The sequence below is a fragment of the Felis catus genome, chromosome D4, assembly GCF_018350175.1.
Source record: "Felis catus isolate Fca126 chromosome D4, F.catus_Fca126_mat1.0, whole genome shotgun sequence".
Lineage (NCBI taxonomy): Eukaryota > Metazoa > Chordata > Mammalia > Carnivora > Felidae > Felis > Felis catus.
Genome location: NC_058380.1, coordinates 19,232,448 through 19,252,465, shown reverse-complemented (window position 1 = coordinate 19,252,465; position 20,018 = coordinate 19,232,448). Strand labels below are relative to the sequence as shown.

Sequence of the window (20,018 nt, the reverse complement as noted above, 5' to 3'; positions counted from 1 at the left end):
ATAAATAAATAAATAAATATTTAAGAAAGATAAAGTAGATCAAATGAACAAATGGATGGGTTTGATATCATTTTGTGTAAATAACAGTGCCTGACAAGACTCTTAATTCACAACCATCCAATTTCATGTAAGTTTGGCCAAAGAGTGTGTGTTAAAGTAATGCTGGTATTTTGTTAAAACAATTCTAGATAAACTTTAACAAATGAACATACTGGACAGCAAGACCCCAAAGTTGCACTCCATAGGAAATTGTCAATTAGGTATTTCCCAAAAGAAAGGATTATAGACTTAACTTGTTCACTGACATTCATGAGCTTATTGTCCCCATTTGAAAACATGACATTCACCATCCTAGTGTTTAGAAAGCACCAGTGAAAGCCTCTCAGGGCACAACACAAGAAGGTGCCCTGCAGTTTGGTGTGGCTGCAGCCCATATGGACTGGCTCAGGGCAGACCTGTGGTCTGACTGCTGACACTACCCAACTACAAGACCACAGCAGCCCCAGACTGGCCCATTAAAAGCACAGAACCCAGGCTGGTGGGCCTGCAACAGGCAAAGTGGGCTATTGCAGCCTACTAGACTAAAGGCAAACGGTACTCAGCCACAAAAGTAGGGGGCACACAACCCACATGGACACCCCTGAAGTGCCTGCTTCTTCTGGTGAACAGGGGGCATTATACTACAGGACACAACAGGACTTCTTTTTCATAAGGCCACTACTATTTAGGAAACATGGCAGACTTTCCTAATAGAAATAAACAAAGAGACAAAATGAGGAGACAGAGGAATATGCCCTAAATGAAAGAATAAGACAAAATCTTGAAAAAGAGCTAGATGAAGTGGAGATGAGCAATATGCCTGATACAGAATTCAAAGTAATGGTGATAACACTTACTGGACTTGAGAAAAGAGAGGAGGACCTCCAACAAAGAAATAGAAAATATAAAAAAGAACCAACCAGAGATTAAGAACTCAATAATTAAAAATAAAAATACACTATGGGCCCCTTGGTGACTGAGTCAGTTAAGTGTCTGACTTCGGCTCAGGTCATGATCTCAGGGTTTGTGAGTTCAAGCCCTGCATTGGGCTCTGTGCTGATAGCTCAGAGCCTGGAGCCTGCTTTGGATTCTGTCTCTCCCTCTCTCTGTCCCTCCCCCACTTGTACACTCTCTCTCTCAAAAATAAATGTTAAAAAAATTGTTTTAATTAAAAATACACTAGAGGGAATTAATAGTAGACTAGATGAGGTGGAAGAATGGATTGACCATCTGGAAAACAGGGTAATAGAAAGCAACCAAGTTGGAAAACAAGAAGAATAAAAAATAAGAACAGGTTAAGGGAACTCAGAAACATCAAGTGTAATACATGCATATTATAAGGATCCCAGAGAAGGGGGGGGGGGCAGAAAACTTCACTAAACTGGGGAAGGAAATGGACATCAAGATCTAGGAAGGGCAGAGAGCACCCAGTAAAATTAACCCAATGAGGTGCACACCAAGATACATAATAAAATGGCTAAAAGTATTGATAAAGAATTTTAAAAGCAAGAGAAAACAGTTAGATACAAAGGAAATTCTGTAAGGCTATCAGCTGATAGTTCAGCAGAAACTTTGCAGGCCAGAAGAGAGTGGCATGATACTTGACAAGTATTGAAAGGAAAAAACCTGTAACCAAGAATACTCTACCTATGAAGGTTGCCTTTCAAAATAGAAGAAGAGCTAGTTTCCCAAACAAAAGGTAAAGGAGTTTTTCACTGATAAGTCTTAAAAGAAAGGTCAGAGGGAATTCTTTGATAAGAAAAGGACATAATCAGGAGTAAGAAAATTAGGAAAGGAAAAAATTAGACCAGTAAATGCAAACATGGAATAAAGGTAGTAGATTAATCACTTATAAAATCAGTATGGAGGTTATAGCACAAAAACAGTAAAATTTTATTTAGAGAAATCAGTTAAAGGATTCACAAAATAATAGGATGTGTGAAGTATGACAACATATACTTAAAATATAGACGGGGAAGAGTAAAAATTCTGTGCTTTTAGAATGTTCAGCTTAGAAAATCTGATAGACTCCACCAAAAGTCTACTAGAATTGATACATGAATTCAGCAAAGTTGCAGGATACAAAATCAGTGTACAGAAATCAGTTGCATTCTTATACACTAACAATGAAGCAACAGAAAGACAAAGAAACTGATCCCATTCACAATTGCACCAAGAAGCATAAAATACCTAGGAATAAATCGAACCAAAGATGTAAAGGATCTGTATGCTGAAAACTATAGAAAGCTTATGAAGGTAATTGAAGAAGATTTAAAGAAATGGAAAGACATTCCCTGCTCATGGATTGGAAAAATAAATATTGTCAAAATGTCAATACTACCCAAAGCTATCTACACATTCAATGCAATCCCAATCAAAATTGCACCAGCATTCTTCTCGAAACTAGAACAAGCAATCCTAAAATTCATATGGAACCACAAAAGGCCCCGAATAGCCAAAGGAATTTTGAAGAAGAAGACCAAAGCAGGAAGCATCACAATCCCAGACTTTAGCCTCTATTACAAAGCTGTAATCATCAAGACAGCATGGTATTGGCACAAAAACAGACACATAGACCAATGGGATAGAATAGAAACCCCAGAACTAGACCCACAAACGTATGGCCAACTCATCTTTGACAAAGCAGGAAAGAACATCCAATGGAAAAAAAGACAGCCTCTTTAACAAATGGTGCTGGGAGAACTGGACAGCAACATGCAGAAGGTTGAAACTAGACCATTTTCTCACACCATTCACAAAAGTAAACTCAAAATGGATAAAGGTCCTGAATGTGAGACAGGAAACCATCAAAACCCTAGAGGAGAAAGCAGGAAAAGACCTCTCTGACCTCAGCCGTAGCAATCTCTTACTCGACACATCCCCAAAGGCAAGGGAATTAAAAGCAAAAGTGAATTACTGGGACCTTATGAAGATAAAAAGCTTCTGCACAGCAAAGGAAACAACCAACAAAACTAAAAGGCAACCAACGGAATGGGAAAAGATATTCGCAAATGACATATCGGACAAAAGGCTAGTATCCAAAATCTATAAAGAGCTCACCAAACTCCACACCCGAAAAACAAATAACCCAGTGAAGAAATGGGCAGAAAACATGAATAGACACTTCTCTAAAGAAGACATCCGGATGGCCAACAGGCACATGAAAAGATGTTCAGCGTCGCTCCTCATCAGGGAAATACAAATCAAAACCACACTCAGGTATCACCTCACGCCAGTCAGAGTGGCCAAAATGAACAAATCAGGAGACTATAGATGCTGGAGAGGATGTGGAGAACCGGGAACCCTCTTGCACTGTTGGTGGGAATGCAAATTGGTGCAGCCGCTCTGGAAAGCAGTGTGGAGGTTCCTCAGAAAATTAAAAATAGACCTACCCTATGACCCAGCAATAGCACTGCTAGGAATTTATCCAAGGGATACAGGAGTACTGATGCATAGGGGCACTTGTACCCCAATGTTTATAGCAGCACTCTCAACAATAGCCAAATTATGGAAAGAGCCTAAATGTCCATCAACTGATGAATGGATAAAGAAATTGTGGTTTATATACACAATGGAATATTACGTGACAATGAGAAAAAATGAAATATGGCCTTTTGTAGCAACGTGGATGGAACTGGAGAGTGTGATGCTAAGTGAAATAAGCCATACAGAGAAAGACAGATACCATATGGTTTCACTCTTATGTGGATCCTGAGAAACTTAACAGGAACCCATGGGGGAGGGGAAGGAAAAAAAAAAAAGAGGTTAGAGTGGGAGAGAGCCAAAGCATAAGAGACTGTTAAAAACTGAGAACAAACTGAGGGTTGATGGGGGGTGGGAGGGAGGGGAGGGTGGGTGATGGGTATTGAGGAGGGCACCTTTTGGGATGAGCACTGGGTGTTGTATGGAAACCAATTTGTCAATAAATTTCATATAAAATAAAATAAAATAAAAATAAAGGAAAAATAAATAAATAAATAAATAAATAAACATTAAAAAAAAAAAAGACCTACCCTATGACCCAGCAGTAGCACTGCTAGGAATTTATCCAAGGGATACAGGAGGACTGATGCATAGGGGCACTTGTACCCCAATGTTCATAGCAGCACTCTCAACAATAGCCAAATTATGGAAAGAGCCTAAATGTCCATCAACTGATGGATAAAGAAATTGTGGTTTATATACACAATGGAATACTACGTGGCAATGAGAAAAAATGAAATATGGCCTTTTGTAGCAACGTGGATGGAACTGGAAAGTGTTATGCTAAGTGAAATAAGCCATACAGAGAAAGACAGATACCATATGGTTTCACTCTTATGTGGATCCTGAGAAACTTAACAGGAACCCATGGGGGAGGGGGAGGAAAAAAGAAAAAAAAAAAGAGGTTAGAGTGGGAGAGAGCCAAAGCATAAGAGACTGTTAAAAACTGAGAACAAACTGAGGGTTGATGGGGGGTGGGAGGGAGGAGAGGGTGGGTGATGGGTATTGAGGAGGGCACCTTTTGGGATGAGCACTGGGTGTTGTATGGAAACCAATCTGACAATAAATTTCATATATTAAAAAAAAAAAGAATGTTCAGCTTAAGTGACTATCAATTTAACATAGACTGCTATATGCAGATGTTATAAATGAACCTAATGGTAACAAAACTGAAAGGAATCCAAGCATAATACTCAGGATAGCTATCAAACAACAAAGGTAGAGAACAAGAGAGGAAAAAAAAAAAAACCAGAACTACAAAAACAATTGTAAAACAAGTAACAAAATGGCAATAAGTACATACCTATCGATAATTACGTTGAATATAAATGGAGTAAATGCTCCAATCAAAAACTACAAGGTGACTTGGGCACACGTGTCGCTCAGTAGGTTAAGAGTCCAACACTTGATCTCAGCTCAGGTTTTGTTGGTTTTTTTTTCAAATATTTTTTAATGTTTATTTTTTGAGAGACAGCATGTATGTGAGCAGGGGAGGGGCAGAGAGAGATAGAGACACAGAATCTGAAGCATGTTCCAGTCTCTGAGCTGTCAGCACAGAGCCCAACATGGGGCTCAAACTCACAAGCTGTGAGATCATGATCTGAACCAAAGTCAGACGCATAACCAATTGAGCCACCCAGGAGCCCCAATCTCAGCTTAGGTCTTGATCTCACAGTCAGGAGCTCAAGTCCCAGGTTGGGCTCCTCACTGGGTGTGAAGCATACATCAAAAAATCTGTCTATATATATCTATCAATCAATGATAAATAGTGATTGTTGAATGAATAAAAAAGCAAGACTCATTTATATGGTGCCTATAGGAGACTCACTTCAGACCTAAAGACACATGCAGATTCAAAGTGAAGGGATGGAAAAAATATTTGCCATGCAAATGGAAACAAAAGCTGGGGTAACAATACTTACATCAGTCAAAATAGACTTTAAAACAAAGACTGGAGCCGGAAACAAAGAAGGATACTATATAAGATAAAGGGAAAACGAGAGGATACAACAATTGTAAATATGATGCACCCAACATGATAGCACCTAAACACATAAAGCAATGCTTAACAGACATAAAGGAAGAAATTGACAGTAATACAATAATAATAGGGAACTTAGACATCCCACTTACATCAATAGACAGAAAATAATGGTGACTTTGAATTACATGTTAGATCAAATGGGCATAACAGACATATACGGAACACTCCACTCAAAAACAACAGAATATACATTCTTTTCAAGAGCATTTGGAGCATTCTTCAGGGTAGATGACATGTGAAGCCAGAAACAAGTCTCAGTAAATTCAAAGAAATGGAAATCTCATCATGCATCTTTTCTGACCACAGTGGTATGAAACGAGAAGTCACAAGAAAAAAAATCTGGAAAGACATACATATATGGAGGCTACATAACATGCTACTAAACAATGAATGGGTCAATCAAGAAGTCAAAGAATAAGTTAAAAAAAATACACGGAGACAAGTGAAAATGAAACACAATAATCCAAAATCTTTGGGATGCAGCAAAAACTGTTCTAAAAGAGAAGATTATAGCAATACAGGCCTACCTCAAGAAACCATAAAAATCTCAACCTAAGCTTACATCTAATGGAGCTAGAAAGAGAGGAACAAATGAAGCCCAAAGCCAGTAGGAAGGAAATAATAATAACGATTGGAACAGAAATAAATGAAATAGACACTTAAAAAAACCCACCAGTAGAGCTGAAAGCAGGAGCTGGTTTCTTTGAAAAGATAAACAAAATTGATAAATCTTTAGCCAAACTCATCAAGAAAAAAGGACTCAAATATTCACTAACATTCATGGGCTCATTGCCTCCTTTTGAAAATACAAGATTTATCATTCTTAGTATTTAGAAAGCACCACTTCAATTAGACTGATAGGAAAAAAATCTCATTAAAAAAAAGGTTTTCTTATTGCAGTGTTCTTGAATGCATGACTATTACAGTGTCAGTGCTCTCTGGGGGTGAAGCCAACATAATTTCACTTGACAGGATAAGCTTCTTTGAGAATCAGGCAAATTTCACATGCAATCCAGGGTCAATATTGATTTGGAATGCAGTTCTCTTACATTTCCCCATCAGTGGCTGCCTCTGCACTTAGAAATGAAGCAAATCAGTGTTTGGCAAGACGTATGGCCATTATGTGTTTTTTTCCTAGGCTTTGAAAATACCCAGAAATTGCCTGATTTACTGAATGCTCCATTCATTTGTCCTGGAGTTTAAAGGTACACACGCTCGTTACCACGCAAACAGACTCACATCCTAAGGAAACAGATTCATTGCCTCCCTTCGAATGGTAATATATAGTGTAAGATCTGAAGAGAAAAAAGGATCTACATTAAGTTCCATTGTTGAGATCATAGCATTCTATAGCTCCTTGAATCTCCTCTTCATTTGGTTTTAGGGGGGTTTATGTTCACTGGGCAATAGCACATGGTGAGAAGTTTGATAGTTTAATCCCTTCCTGCTTAATTTGTGTGAACAACCCCAATACTGGATTGGTTTCATACAGGTTCTGAAGTTGTTAGATATTTGAGAACAGATACCCATGTTTGCTCCCAGAGGCCCAGAAATCTGATACTGGGATTGAACTCTGGGCTGGGCCTGGAATAAACTAGTTAAGATCTATAGGAGGCCCCCTGATGAGAAGATAATTAATTCAGGGAAAAGTCCATTTTAACTGAGACCATTTACAATGGGGCCCAAAATTCCACAGTAAATAGAGGACAGGTGGCTTAATTAGAATTTCATTTTGAAAAATAAAACAAATTATGAACATAAAGTTACTTGCTCTTGAAAAAATTTTAGGTTTTAATATCAAGAATGGTTGAAAATATAGTTCGAATCAAGCATGAAGCGAATACTGCTTTTATTGTTATAGATTTTCCAGGTGAATAGTTAATAGGTAGCTTCCTGTACATGGGACCTTTGCCACCCACAAGTAGACTATTTTCAGTCATTCACACCACTCCTCTTCCATTTGGTTTCAGCTCCCTCCCCTGACTTTTCCTGTTATTTTGTACTTCTTAGAACGAATCCCCTATTTTAGCTTGGTGGCTCTCTTCTATGCCCTCCCCCTACCTCATATGTGATCATCCTTTTATTTTCTGCCTCTTTGTGTCCTTGAACCTAATTCCTTATTCGCTCTAGGTACTCCATGCTTGTTAGGATTATGGAGACTCCATCCTTTCTCCATCCTTCCCATAGCACTTACCTGTTCCACTGTGACTCTTGATAGCACCCTACTTCCCAGCCTCATATAAATGATGTATGGTTATGTCTTGCCTACTTACACAGTGTCCCTGAGAGAAAAAAATCTCCAGGACTCTGGCATAAAGTCATTCATGTTTCTGGAATTCAAGATTCTGCTGCTGAATTTCATTCAAGTGATTGCTGGGTTTCCTGAATATATAGTGTTAACCTATGATTTTTAAAACTTTTTAAAAATGTTTATTCATTTTTGAGAGATGAAGCATGAGCAGGGGAGGGACAGAGAGAGAGAGAGAGACAGAAACTGAAGCAGGCTCCAGGCCCTGAGCTATCAGCACAGAGCCTGATTCCAGGCTCAAACCCACGAACCATGAGATCATGACCTGAGCTGAAGTCGGACACTTAACTGACTGAGCCATCCAGGCGCCCCTATGATTTTTTTTTTAACAACTCCTCTGTTTTCTAATGAAATCCCATAGGCAGCTATTCCAGAAACTTCTATAGACTCACAGGATGATTCCAGGGAACCAGTTTTAAATATATGTGGGTAACTCATGTGGGTAATAACTTGACTATGGATTGGAAACTTTGTAGTTCATCAGGCTTTGAAACTCTCCAAAGAAATTCAGTACGTATATTGCTTGTGCTTTATCTCAAAAGAAAGGTGAAGCAAAACAAAAGAGGGGAGCTTTCCTAAGAAAGAAGGGCCCTCTGTGAGGCCCCATATGATTGGTGGAAAATGGCCAATAGGAAAGTAAGATCTAGATTTGATAGTTTGTTAGTGTAGTGATGAATTAGCCTGCCTAAGGAAAATGTAATCAGATTCTATCTTCCTGGGTTTTATGCTAAGCATGGGCCTCAGAGTTAGAAGATAATTATTGTTAAACATACTTTTTTATTGTGGTGAAATATGCATGACAAAATTTACTGTCTTAATCCTTTTCAAGCATAAAATTCACTCACTAAGTACATTCAGAATACTGCACATCCATCACACCTATGCATTTCCTGAACTTTTTGTCTTAATCTTTTTCAAACATAAAATCCAGTCACTAAGTACATTCAGACTACTGCACATCCATCACACCTATGCATTTCCTGGACTTTTCATCATTCCAAAGAGGAACTGTGTACCCGTTAAACAACTCTGTTCCCTTGTCTCCACACTCCCCCCCCCCCCCCCCCAAGCCCTGGGAACCTTTATTTTACTTTCTGTATCTTTGCCTATTCTAGCTAGGTACCTTGTGCAAGAGGAAGCATGATATTTGCCCTGGCTTATTTCGCTGAACATGATGTTTCTAAGGATGTTTCTAAGGGTCAGACATTTTGTGGCTTAAATGTGAATTTCCTTCCTTTTTAACACTGAATGATATTCCATTGTGTGTATATGCCACATTTTGTTTATCCATTCATCTGTTGATGGACAATTTTTAGACTATGAAATATTGATACCACTTCCTTGGCATTTTATGGTGTGTTTTTTTTTCCTGATTCACTACTACTGTTCTCCCTTCTTTAAATTTTTTTTTATGTTTTTATTTTTGAGACAGAGCATGAGCAGGGGAGCGTCAGAGAGAGAGGGAGACACAGAATCTGAAGCAGGTTCCAGGCTCCCAGCTATCAGCACAGAGCCCGATGCCGGGCTCAAACTGACAGACCTTGAGATCATGATCTGAGCTGAAGTCCGGAGGCTCAACGCACTGAGCCACCCAGGTGCCCCGCTGTTCTCCCCTGTTTAAAAGACTTCCTATCCTCTGTTAGGCACCTACAGAGGAATTTGACACATTCGTTTGTTCTGGGAAGGTATTCTGACCAAACAGACTTGGATGGATGAGAACAGGTGTGATGAGCTAGCTTAACGACCCCTCCTTATTAACCTGCTCAACTTAGGGTGTCCTTAGAGGCCTACAGGGGACAGGCCATGCCATATATTTTAAAAGGTACAAGGTGATGATGCGTGAAGCTTGTTGAAATCTCTGCATAAAAATATTTTTAAAAACGTAGGTTTGTGTTTAGAGTGAAAGCTCTCGAAGGGAAGACCAAACATTTGAGAATTCCCATCCCAGCGAGGCAAGCTCTCTGACAAGGGCTTAATGTGGCTTACCTTTTTTTCATTTAGCCATGTGGCAGCTAGAAAGATTAAGCTCAGGATGTCAGATAGAATGGGTTTATTATTTTCCAGAAAGTTAGGGAAACTTTTGTTGGGATGATATTTTTCTTTATTAACTCCCTGCCCCCAGCCCGTTACCTTGGGGATATTGGCAACATAGTGTCTCCTCACGGAAGGGAGAGATGTATCTCTCTGTGCAGAGGTCTTTCTGGAGATGCTTTTACTACTCCAGCTAGAGAAGGACTGAGTAGACCCTTCTGCTGTAATAGCTGTCAGAACGGGGGTAGCGTGCTAACACCGTGAATTAAGTTGGTAAGACTAGTAAGCACCTGTTTCTATCTAAATAGTTTATCTCCATTCTGATTTATACATATATTCATCAAATCTAATGTAGCTTATTATTACTTTCAGAAAGTTAAAAAAACAACAACAAACGTTTAAAAAGTTTGTAGCTCTAGCCTAGTAATTGTCAACCATAAAGATGTGATAGAATCACCTTGGGAATTTCTAGGGGTGAGCCCTGGCATGATATAATTTAAAGCTCCCCAGCCATGAATACAAGCATCCCTGATGTAATATGTTGCAAGAATCATCGTCTGGTCTAAGCCCCATGGTTTATGTCACATAACAAGGCTACACTTAGCACCACCTGATTGAAGCATTTTTCCATTTGTGGAATTAGTTCAGTTTAAAATCAGACACTGAAAATGTAAACCTATCAGTCCATGACTACTGTCCAAAGGAAGGAGCTGGAAGGGCCATTTATGCTGCACTGTAATATTCAGTAATTCGAGGGGCAAGTTGCATATATGAGGTTGTTTCTTTTTTTAATTTTTTTAAACATTTTTTTTTCATTTTTTGAGAGACACAGAATGTGAGCAGAGGCAGGGCAGAGAGAGAGGGAGACACAGAATCTGAAGCAGGCTCCAGGCTCTGAGCTGTCAGCGCAGAGCCCAACGCGGGGCTTGAACTCATGAACCGTGAGATCATGGCCTGAGGTGAAGTCAGATGCTTAACCGACTGAGCCACCCAGGTGCCCTGAGTTAGTTTCTTTTATTGTCTTTTTTTTTTTTTTTTTGGTAAGCTCCAGTGGGGGAAAATGGCCAAGGAAATGGTTTTGTTGAATCAGTCACTTTGACTTTAGCAAGCTCAGAGCTTGATAAAAGAATTTCTTCCCTCAACATAAGCATGCAGAGGGACCTATAACACAGGGTTGCCATCACTGCATGACATACACTGTGTTACTCAAATGCCTTTTTGTAAGCCATAGTCATCTTTGGAGCACATTCCTCTTCCATTTCCACCCATCAAAGTACTACCTATCTCTTGGCATACAGATCAACTGCCCTTCTTCATTCTGCCCTCTGGCCAGAGAGTGCCCAGTTTTTTGTTCCAGCCTCCACCAGACCTTTGTTTCACTCGCATGGTCTGTTTCTGGTGGTCTGTCATCTCTTGAGTTCACAATAAATTTCTTGAAGCAGAGGCCATCATTTGGACCTTCTGTCTGTGTGCTTCCCCAGGTTTGGTGGTGGGCATAGTGAGCTACTTCCAAGCCAGAGTCTTCCCAGGAGGTGTGCTGCTTGGTAGCAGATGGAGCTTAGGATGAAGCCCATAGAAACAGCCTCTGGAAAGATGTGTTCCATTCTGAGTACTGGGGTTTTAAATGGTTAATTGATAGAGGTAAACAATTGAATTTTTTATACATAATAAGACTTGAGGCACAGAGGAATTTGTGGAATCATAGCTAAGAATCCAGAGAAAAGATCTGTCCTCTGATGCATGCAGAGGTGGTAAGAGCTACAGACTTCAAATCAAGTTCAAAGGGAGGAGAAAGAACAGAATCAAGTAACACTGGATGGAGCGGATATTCAGCCCCATCTGCTCAGATGCTTAGGGGAGTTTTTCTGTTTTCATTATGGTACTTCCTAGGGGAGATACAACACTGGGTTAGATGCTTTGAAGTTGTTTCTCGAGAATACAATGGTAAACAAAAGCAATGACTCTCTTTGTTGGAAAAATCATTATTTTCTATATTCTGCTTTTTATAGGCTACTTCTGACTTTCTATAGAAGGCAGGCCTCAGCCTCCCCTCCCCTCCCCTATTCTTATGGGAGGAGTAGTATGCAAAGACACCTGGGTGCAAGCTCTCCCTATTGACTCTGAGTGGACAGCCTCACCTGGTTTCTACTACTCCCTAGACATATTTTATAGGTATGATTTTGTTATCATTAGGTTTAGATATACTATTTGGGAACCCCATAAATCCTTCCCTCTGGAAGTCCTAATAGGTTATATATATCACATGAGGCATCTGAGCACAGAGGTGGCTCTGGGCACAATCTATTCTTTGTAGTTCTGAATGATTGCTCTGTCTTTAAGGCTTGGCTGTGGACTTAAAATTTTGCTGCTTACATTTTATCCAGATTTTCTGTTTGTAGTGGCAGAGTGTCCATCTGCATCAATACAGTCTACCATTTTGCTGGAAGTATCACTCTAGAATTTTCTAAGCAGTCAAATAGCAATCTTAGCTCTGACTATCCGATATTTGTACTGTGTATTTGTTTTTCTTGTCTTATTTCTTTGGCTAGGACCTCCAATACAATATAGAATAGGAGCAGCAATGGCAGATATGTTTCACTCCTGACTATAGTGGGGATGCTTTAAATGTATTTCCGTTAGGAATAATATCAGATACAGGTTAATAAAGTCACTTTTCATTCCCAGTTTACTAAAATCAGGCACAGGTATTGAATTTTATCAAATGATGTTTAAATTGATAGGTTAATCCAATAATGGAGCAATATATTTCCTAAACCTGAAGCAGTCTTATCTGCCTGAAAAAGAGTCACTTATTCTCAGTTACTGCCATATGTTGTATAATAATGTTGTGTCTAGGGTTAGGTATGTTTTAAAGATTACTTTTCTGCCACTCAAGGCTTTTACAGAAGGAAAAAAAATGAGGATTTGTGTGTTACGTTATTTCAAGAAATAAGGAATCTGGAGGTATTGCTATGTCTAATAGTTCTATAACAACCCATCCCTGCCAAGACTTTGCAATGGGCCAATTTTCCAAATTGCATTTGGAAAAAACAGTGGCAAAGGTCGTGAGAGAGGGGGCAGATTTCAGCACTAATACATGATTTAGAAAGGATTGTTATTAGAAGAAAAAGAATCACAGTTAACTCTTATTGGAAAGTAACAATCAATTGCTAGAAAATTATAGCAAGTTTGAAATAAAAAATCCCTACTCTTAAATATGGAAAAGCTTATGGAACATTCCAGTATGGTGCATGCACCTTTATATATAGTGTTTGAGACTCCAAGATTCTGCCTGACCAGTGTCCTACTTGAATGGGAAGGGTACTACCTGGGTTGAAAGTTGTGTTAATAAAGACAAGGAAAATGGTCCCTGTTATTGGGCCTCACCATGTCCTCTCTGGACTCTGTTGTCTAAACCCAGCTCCACAGTTGTTTTTTTTTAAGTTTGTTTATTTTGATTAAGGGGTCTATCCACCAAGAAGACCTAACAATTGTAAACATTTATGCACCAAATGTGGCAGCACCCAAATATATAAATCAGTTAATCACAAACATAAACTCATTGATAGTAATACCATAATGGTAGGAGACTTCAACACCCCACTCACAGCAACGGTGTGACAGATGCAATGGACAGATCATCTAATCAAAAAATCAACAAGGAAACAATGGCTTTGAATGACACACTGGACCAGATGGACTTAACAGATATATTCAGAACATTTCATCCTAAAGCAGCAGAATATACATTCTTCTCCAGTGCACATGGAACGTTCTCCAGAATAGACCACATACTGGGACACAAATCAGCCCTCAGCAAGTACAAAAAGATTGAGATCATACCACACATATTTCAGACCACAATGCTGTGAAACTCAAAATCAACCACAAGAAAAAATTTGGAAAGGTGACAAAAAATTGGAGACTAAAGAACATCCTATTAAAGAATGAATGGGCCAAACAAGAAGTTAAAGAGATAATTCAAAAGAACATGGAAGCCAATGAAAATAACACCACAACCCAAAACCTCTGGGACGCAGCAAAGGCAGTCATATGAGGAAAGTATATAGCAATCCAGGCCTTCCTAAAGAAAGAACAAGGATCTCAGATATACAACCTAATCTTACGCCTTAAAAAGCTGGAAAAAGAACAGCAAATAAAACCCCAAACCAGCAGGAGATAGGAAATAATAAAGATTAGAGCAGAGGTTAATGCTATTAAATGAAAAAAAAAACAGTAGAACAGATCAATGAAGCTAGAAGCCGGTTCTTTGAAAGAATTAACAAAATTGATAAACCACTAGCCAGTTTGATCAAAAAGAAAAAGGAAAGAACCCAAATAAATAAAATCAAGAATGAAAGAGGAGAGATCACAACCAACACAGCAGAAATAAAAACAATAAGACAATATTATGAGCACTTATATACCAATAAAATGGGCAATCTGGAAGAAATGGACAACTTCCTAGAAACATATACACTACCAAAACTGAAACAGGAAGAAATAGAAAATTTGAACAGACCCATATCCAGTAAAGAAATCGAATTAGTAACCAAAAATCTCCCAGAAAACAAGAGTCCAGGGCCAGATGGTGTTCCAGGGGAATTCTACCAAACATTTAAGGAAGAGTTAACACCTATTCTCTTGAAGTTGTTCCAAAAAATAGACACGGAAAGAAAACTTCCAAACTCTTTCTGTGAGGCCAACATTACCTTGATTCCAAAACCAGACAGAGACCCCACTAAAAAGGAGAATTATAGACCAATTTCCCTGATGAACATGGATGCAAAAATCCTCAACAAGATATTAGCCAACCAGATCTGACAATACATTTAAAAAAATATTCACCACGACCAAGTGGGATTTATACCTGGGATGCAGGGCTGGTTCAATATCCACAAAACAATTAATGTGATTCATCACATCAATAAAAGGAAGGACAAGAACCATATGTTCCTCTCACTAGATGCAAAGAAAGCATTTGACAAAATACAGCATCCTTTCTTGATAAAAACCCTCAAGAAAGTAGGGATAGAGGGATCATACTTCGAGAACATAAAAGCCATATATGAATGACCCAATGCTAACATCATCCTCAATGGGGAAAAACAGAGCTTTCCCCCTAAGGTCAGGAACAATAAAGGGATGTCCACTCTCACCGCTGTTATTCAACATAGTATTGGAAATCTTAGCTTCTGCAATCAGACAACACAAAGAAATAAAAGGCATCCAAACCGGCCAGGAGGAGGTCAAATTTTCACTCTTTGCAGATGACATGATACTTTATATGGAAAACTCAGAAGATTCCACCAAAAAACTGCTAGAACTGATTCATGAATTCAGCAAAGTTGCAGGATATAAAATCAATGCACAGAAATCGGTTGCATTCCTATTCACCAACAATGAAGCGACAGAAAGAGAAATCAAGGAATCGATCCCATTTACAATTGCACCAAAAACTGTAAAATACCTAGGAATAAATCTAACCAAAGAGGTGAAAAATCTGGAAAAAGATTCCATGCACCTGGGTAGGAAGAACGACTATTGTTAAAATGTCGATACTGCCCAAAACAATCTACATATTCAATGCAATCCCTATCAAAATAACACCATTCTTCACAGAGGTAGAACAAAAAATACTAAAATCTGTATGGAACCAGAAGAGACCCCGAATAGCCAAAGCAATCTTGAAAAAGAAAACCAAAGCAGGAGGCATCACAATCGCAGACTTCAAGCTATACTACAAAGCTGTAATCATCAAGACAATATGGCACTGGCACAAGAACAGACACTCAGATCAATGGAACAGAATAGAGAACCCAGAAATGGACCCACAGACGTATGGCCAACTAATCTTTGACAAAACAGGAAAGAATATGCAATGGAATAAAGACAGTCTCTTCAGCAAGTGGTGCTGGGAAAACTGGACAGCGACAGACAGAAGAGTGAACCTGGACCACTTTCTTACACCATACACAAAAATAAACTCAAAATGGATGAAAGACCTAAATGTAAGACAGGAAGCCACCAAAATTCTCGAGAAGAAAGCAGGCAAAAACCTCTTTGGTCTTGGCTGCAGCAACTTCTTACTCAACACATCTCTGGAGGCAAGGGAAACAAAAGCAAAAATGAACTACTGGGGCCTCATCAAAATAAAAGCTTCTGCACAGCAAAGGAAACAATCAGCAAAACTAAAAGGCAGATGATGGAGAAGATAATTTGCAAATGACATATCAGATAAAAGGTTGGTATCCAAAACCTATAAAGAACTTAGCAAACTCAACACCCAAAAAACAAATAATCCAGTGAAGAAATGGGCAAAAGATATGAATAGACACTTTTCCAAAGAAGACATCCAGATGGCCAACTGACACATGAAAAAATGCTCAACATCACTCATCATCAGGGAAATACAAATCAAAACCACAATGAGATCCCATCTCACACCTGTCAGAATGGCTAACATTAACAACTCAAACAACAGATGTTGGCGAGGATGTGGAGAAAGAGGATCTCTTTTGCACTGTTGGTGGCAATGCAAGCTGGTGCAGCCACTCTGGAAAACAGTATGGAGGTTCCTCAAAAAAGTAAAAATAGAACTATCCTACGACCCAGCAATTGCACTACTAGGTATTTATCCAAGGGAAAGAGCTGTGCTGTTTCAAAGGGACATATGCACCCCCATGTTTATAGCAGCACTATCAACAATAGCCAAAGTATGGAAAGATCCCAAATGTCCATTGATGGATGAATGGATAAAGAAGATGTGGTGTGTGTGTGTGTGTGTGTGTGTGTGTGTGTGTGTGTGTGTGTATATATATATATATATATACACATACATACACACACACACACACACAATGGAGTATTACTTGGCAATCAAAAAGAATGAAGTCTTGCCATTTGCACCTGGGTGGATGGAACTGGATGATGTTATGCTAAGCAAAATTAGAGAAAGGCAAATATCATATGACTTCACTCATATGAGGACTTTAAGAGACAGAGATGAACATAAGGGACAAGAACAAAAGTAATATAAAAAACAGGGAGGGGAACAAAACATAAGAGAGCCAGAAATATGGAGAACAAACAGGGTTACTGGAGGGGGTGTGGGAGGGGGGATGGGCTAAATGGGTAAGGGGCATTAAGGAATCTACTCCTGAAATCATTGTTGCACTGTATGCTAACTAATTTGGATGTAAATTAAAAAAAGAAAATTAAAAAAAAAAGTTTATTTTGAGAGAGAATATGCACATGGGGAAGGATCAGAGAGAGAGGGAGAGAGAGAATTCCAAGCAGCCTCCACTCTGTCAGCACAGATCCCTATGCAGAATTCAATCTCAGGAACTGTTTGATCATGACCTAAGCTGAAACCAAGAGTCAGTTTCAAGACTGAGCCACCCAGGCACCCCTTGGCTCCAAGATCTTGAATGAAACCACTCCCCTGAGCTTTCAAATCCCATTTTCCTCTGTCCCCAGCCTCTTTGCCACCCTGTGTCTTACTAGATGATGTGGTCAAGCACCATGAGTGCCTGCACACTGAACCCTCGTGTCTCCTCCATAGCTAGAAAAAAATCCCTCCTTCTAAAGACTACCAATTACTCTTTGTTAGCCTTCCCTTTTGCATTGAGGCACCTTATGGCCTACGGGGTGGCTGTAGGGAGTCTATTACTCAAAATTTAAAATGCTTTAAAAGGATTATTTTTAAAAACATTTTTATTTCCTCATTTGTATTAAACATTTTAAAGATTAATTGAAGCCATATAATGAACTCCTCTTCTTCCATCTACACTGTTATTATACACATGTTGCCATATTTGTTTACCTATCTATATGGCGTTTTGCTAAACCATTTAAAAGTTAGCTGCAGACTTTATGGCATGGCACATCTAATACTTATTAAGAACATTCACCTACATAAAATACCATTATCCCATCTAAGAATATTAATAACATACTATGAAATGTCCAATCTATATTCAAATATCCTTAAGAATTTTTTTTAATTAAGTTTCCTAAGAGAAGTCTCAGAAGACTGGAAAACTGAGATAGTTTTCCATGGGTGGAGAAGGTGAAGGAAAAAATGAAGTGGTACCATGCAGAAAACAGAAAATGTAGAGGTGGAGTCCTAGGTTGTGGATGTAAATTTTTACCATAACTTGAGCTTTCCAAGTTCATTGGTAAAATGTGGGAGTTGGGGAAAATAATCCCTAAGGTCCCTTCTGTTTCTCCTCATAAATAGGGTTATAAATTGCAAACGTAAAAACATTTTACAAATGATACCCTCTCTTGGAAAGCATATATTTTTTCTTTCCTCTTCATTCTTGATAAAGGATTGTCTAGTTTAGTGATGGAAGCTAAAGGTAACCTACCCTTCTCTGGCGCCATTGTCTCCCATGAAATAATCATCTTTGAACCACTGTACTCCTTGTTCCACTGGGGGAGGAACAGTTTTTAAACTTCGCTTCCTTCTTTATAGTGTTTATCCAGGCCTACTCTTGTTTTTCCATCATATTTTCATCAGTCATTTAAAAGACAGTTTCATTCCTTGCCAAGAAGATTCCCAAATGTGGGCCATTCATATTCCCTGCTAACCAGTATTTTGTTCTTAATGATATATGGTTTGAGTAATTATGGAGAGAGAGAGCACTGAGCAAAATGCCTGTACTTGCCCTAGAACATAAAAACACTAGAGATAGCAAGGTGGTCTTCTCTGACTTCTCTGTGATTTTGTTGATACATACCACGTTATGGTTATTTTCCCAAGGGGCCCAGAATCATTCTTGGGCTTAATAAATCTGGGAGATGTGGCTGGCTTTGCTAACTCACTGTAGTCCCACTAAATCAGTTGCCTGTTTATCTTTCTATTTTTCTCTCCTTCCCTTTTACCCTCTCCTGTCTCCTTTCTTTCTCATTCACTTATTCATTCATTTGTTTATTTGGTACACATACCTATTGTATGCCTCCTCGCCAACAGGCACAGAGCAGGGCTGCAGTAGAGGGGCCTCCCTACCCCCATTGGTTTATTTCTACATTGACAATAGCCCATGTCAAAAGAAAGGGTTTCAGGAGGGCTATTGTCCTTTTTTTTTTTTTTTAGTATAATTTATTGTCAAGTTGGCTAACATAGAGTGTATACAGTGTGCTCTTGGCTTCATGGGTAGATTCCTGTGATTCATCACTTACATGCAACACCCAGTGCTCATCCCAACAAGTGCCCTCCTCAATGCCTATCACCCATTCCCCCCCTCCACCCACACCATCAACCCTCAGTTTGTTCTCTGTATTTAAGAGTCTCTTAATGAGTCTCTTTAAGAGTCTCAGCTTACCATAATGAAAAAGAAAAGGAACCCATGGCATGCGTATGGCATGTTAATTACTCCCAAAGCAATTTCCAGGCAAGCCTCTGATTTGTGAAAGCTGGGATTGGTTAGAAAACACAAGTGAGAGAGCTCAGGGCACACAGTAGTGACTGGCCTGGGTTGTAAAGAGGAGGAAGGCTTGGCTCTCTGGGATTTGCAAATGTACAAATGGAGATGCATTTGTGATGCCATGATGGTAGCCTGAAATGATTCTGTTGTATAGTGAATCCATTTTATTCCTTTCTAAAACATTTTATCCATTAAACTAAAAATAAAATACTGTAAACTTTCCCAGATGTACTCAGAATTGGATGGCTTTCATCAGTATTACCTGTAAACCGTCTCATGGCCCCTCCCTTTTCTTCATGATCCCCACCTGCACCTCATTAGTATCCACCTTCAGGTGCCTACCTTGACTTCTCTGAATCCATTCTCCATATTTTTATAGCTTTGCAACCATGAAACAACTCAGTTTGTGTGTGCTTCTAGAACCTCTAAATATATAGTAGGTGACCCTTGTTTAGTAACCTGCTTTTATTTATTTAACTTTGATTCAGCACTGATTTATAAGATCTATCTATGTAGCTATACTCCAGGTCCAGTGCTCTCTTTTTCATTGCTGGAAAACATTGCCTGCAACAAATACCCATTTGTTCCTACACCAGGGCCATGTTCAGTCCTTTGCAATTACAGACAGTGCAGTGGTGCATGCTGCCTTGTACACGTGAACACGTGCCACATTTTTTCTTCA

General features: G+C 39.1%; 1 protein-coding gene across 2 annotated transcripts in view; it reads left to right on the top strand.

Annotated features, from left to right (window-relative positions):
- Positions 1 to 20,018, top strand: part of GNA14 (G protein subunit alpha 14) — a 205,812-nt gene that overhangs the window by 72,165 nt on the left and 113,629 nt on the right. The window lies entirely within an intron of this gene.